This window comes from Gadus chalcogrammus, chromosome 12 (genome assembly GCF_026213295.1).
Source record: "Gadus chalcogrammus isolate NIFS_2021 chromosome 12, NIFS_Gcha_1.0, whole genome shotgun sequence".
Lineage (NCBI taxonomy): Eukaryota > Metazoa > Chordata > Actinopteri > Gadiformes > Gadidae > Gadus > Gadus chalcogrammus.
In genome coordinates, this window is record NC_079423.1 from 26,923,045 (window position 1) to 26,926,974 (window position 3,930).

Genomic DNA, 3,930 nt, shown 5'->3' on the forward strand with positions numbered 1-3,930 from the left:
GTGAGTGTGAGAGAGAGAAAAATAGAGCCACAGTGTGAAGACATGCATGTTTGTGTGTGTATTTCTGTATGTGTGTGAGTGTGAGAGAGTGTGTTTGTGTGTGTGTGTTTGTGTGTGCTCCACATCATAAGTACCTCCACAAGGACCACTCCGAGCCTTTCTGCTCCACCATGTAATACCAGTGTAGTGGCCGGTAACCTCCTTCACTGAAAGCTCAGAGGGACAAAGCTAAATTACCACCGTATGGCAGAGCAATAACTTGGGCGGATTGGTTGAATGAAGAATTTATTTACAGGTTCTGGAGCCACACTAGTTATTATGAAGGTTTACCATTCAGCGTCAACAGACCAGGGTGGAGGTGCTGGAGGCAGTTGAAGTGTGTGTGTGTGTGTGTGTGTGTGTGTGTGTGTGTGTGTGTGTGTGTGTGTGTGTGTGTGTGTGTGTGTGTGTGTGTGTGTGTGTGTGTGTGTGTGTGTGTATGTGTATGTTTGCACGCGCGTGTGCATGTGTATGTTCCTCTGTGCGTGTGTGTGTGTGTTTGATTGTGTTGGGGATCTGGGGACTATTAATAACTAAATAAGTCTCATAAATTCATAAATTAATTCAATTGCAAAATGTGATCTAAAGAAGTCATTTATTCATCGTCTATACAATTATCTTAATTGAAATTGTCGTTAGTGGACGTGTGTGTGTGTGTGTGTGTGTGTGTGTGTGTGTGTGTGTGTGTGTGTGTGTGTGTGTGTGTGTGTGTGTGTGTGTGTGTGTGTGTGTGTGTGTGTGTGTGTGTGCGAGCGTGTGTCTTTCTCCTTTCTCATTCCATGTGGCTGATAGGCTCGGAAATACGTTTCTGTTGAGCCCCAAGCCCCAGACTTAGATACACTTGTCACATAATCAAATGTGAAATACAAAGTAGTGCATGGCGTGAAAGGGGCCAGGACTTTATTATGGCTCGCCCCTCTCTCTCTTTAGCCGCCTGCTTTAATGTCATCTAGACGAGTGGTTAATAAGGCAGAGCGTTAAGAGGATTATGATCCAGTTTGGGCCAATGCTGCGAGTGGCTGCGGGTGGGTGGAAGGGTGGGTAGGGGGGCATTGCATCTAAAGAGGTGCAGGGATTGGGGTGGGGGTGCAAGATGAAGGGGGGGAGGGAGGTGCAATATTGGGCAGGAGGAGATGTGGCATCCTTCTCACGTCAGGACTCATTTAGTCAGAACTAAGCGCTCCAATAGGCGTGAGCGGCGGGGCCTTCGGGCTGGAGCCAACATCCTCGTCTCCTTTCCTTCAGCCCCGGGAGGATTTCCACTTTAGACACTATCTTCCTCCTTTCTCTGTCTGTCTCCCCACCCCCCACTCTCCTCTCCTGCTCAGTATTAAGCGAGGCCCTCCGAGAGTCGGCCAATGGGAGTAGCTGCGGGTTCTGAGGGGGTACCGGTGAGCCAATAAGGGAGTCAAAGCCGGGCTCCTCTGAAAAGGGCTCAATGGGGGTTTGGGAGCAAATTGGGGAAAGAGGAGGAATCTCAGGAAGACCTAGATCTCAACTCCGGCCTGCAGGAGATTTGAGGCTACCTCGTGCTTTGATTCAAAGATCGAGCTTAAGGAAAAGGAGGGGGGGAAAAAAAGCTTTAGAAACTCTTCATTGTTATGGTTTTCCTTTTGAGAATGGTTTCGTGGAGGGAAGGGCGGGAGATATTCTCCACTTCCCGGCGGTCGAGGCTAACAGGTACAAGCAGTCCAGGGGTCAGGAGTTAAGGGCTCTGTGCTCGGGCAGACTCCCGACGAGCAGACAGAGCCTGACTCTGTATCGCCGCGGCACGGTGAAACGGGTTCGCTCTACCCGACGCGGTCGCACATTCCCACCGCCGTCGTTGGTCCGCTGCCATTGGCTGCCACTCCCGCCCGCGAAGGCTTCCCCATACCAGGCACTTTGCGGGAGCTCATTTTCCACAATCTGCATGGATCAGCCGTACCGGCGTTGCTCGCTTCGCCAAGAAGACACAAGCCTCTGCCCCTCCCCCAACACCACCAACACCACCCCCACCCCCCCCCCCCCCCCCACATCCTCTCCCTCCACCCCAATCCCCCACAACCCTCACCCCCAGCCACCAAGGAACCAGCGCCTGGCTTCACGAGGCTTCTCAAAAATATATAAAATGCATCTTTAATTCGGGCAACTTTGAAGTGCCGCTCCGGCAAATGCACTCAATCAATTATAAATGAAGTAATCTCCTTATGATATTAGAGATTTTTAAAGTCTAAGAAATACTGGGAGATTAGGGAGCCCAAATCAGTTTTAGCAGTATCTAAAGTGACAGCTAGAGAATCACAGGATGGAGCGGGTAGAAACTTAAAATGATTATGTAGATCTGTGTCACCGCCGAATGTTCCCGCAAATCCCCACCGGATCTTCCACCACGTAGGAAACAGATTATTTCTGGCCGCATTTAAAACAGCCTGAGTTTGTAAGTGGCTTTTTTAAAGAGGAGAGAGATATTTATATGTATTTATATATAGACATATATTATACATACATATTTTATATACCATGAAAAGGTCTACCCTCTGCTCCTCCACCAGCATCCGTTCCCCTCTGGGCATGCTCTACTGTCATGTTACAAGATAGTCCTCCATTTGTTAAAGAGATTAGCATGTTGTATGGCTCAGGGCAGTGTTTCAGACCTAAGTGGGGTGAGAAAACGGTAACCCTACTATTAGGGCTTTAAATGGCACCCATGGAGAAGATATTTCTCCATGGGTGCCATTTAGAGCCTAAGTAGAGTCTGCATCATCTTGTATGCAATATGTGGTTTGTATGTTCATTTCACTAACTGTCAATGAAATCTATCTATTCATTTTCAGTTATGGAAGCAATCGATCATAATTGCACAGGTTCAGTTCATGTAATTAATACTATTTTTCATGGATGAAGTTTGGTTTTATTAAATGAGGGAATGGAGAAGATATTTCTAGAAATGTATATGAAAACATTTAACTTTAAATGAATTCTCCATTTTGGTTCAGTTATGTTTCTGTGATTCTGAATGATGCTGTAAAATATATGTCAAAGTAGGATAGCTGTAGTACATCGTAGTACACGTTAGCAGCAGTGTTGAATGCTACAAGTGCACGCACACACGCAGACAAACACAGACACATGAGCACACACATACACACACACAAACCGCAAACACACATACACACACACACACACCTGCATTCACACACACACACACACAGAAAAACGCATACACGTAAACGAACACACAAACAGACACACACAAACACAGACGGCGCACACATGCACAGACACATACAAACACACACACACACATACATACAGACGGGTGCTAACTGGCGTTGGGAGCCATGTATTTAGTTGTATCCCTTTCAGCAGTGGCTGTTGCGGTTAACCACGGCCACCATTACTCACAGAAGAAGAAATTATGGCCCTGTGCACATTTCTCTGGTGCTAAGGTTCATTCATCTTTGATTAGACCTTTCACATGATATAAATTAGACCTATCCCACACCTCTGGAGTGATGGATTACAGGGGCCAACATGAAAACACAGACTGATCAATACCATGGATCAGGCTTTGTGTGTGTGTTCACAGTACTCTATATGCAATGCATTGAAGGACGCCTTCTGTGAGTTAACTGTGGTTTTAATAAGGGAACCTTCCAGATAACAACGGTGTACTTTGACAATTATAACCAAATTATGGATAAATGTATTTAAAAAATGGTTGTCCTTTTGAAGTATAGTTTAAGATGGGTCTTTGCTTGAAGATCTGGTTAGCAGACTCATGGGATTTTCCCTCTTGAGTTATTGAGTGGACTTTGGCGCTAGGGGGAATGCCCCTTGGCTTCATTTCCATGCCTCCACGTTGATGGTGAAAAGTAGGAAACGCTGTGTATTGCTGGCAATGCAAAC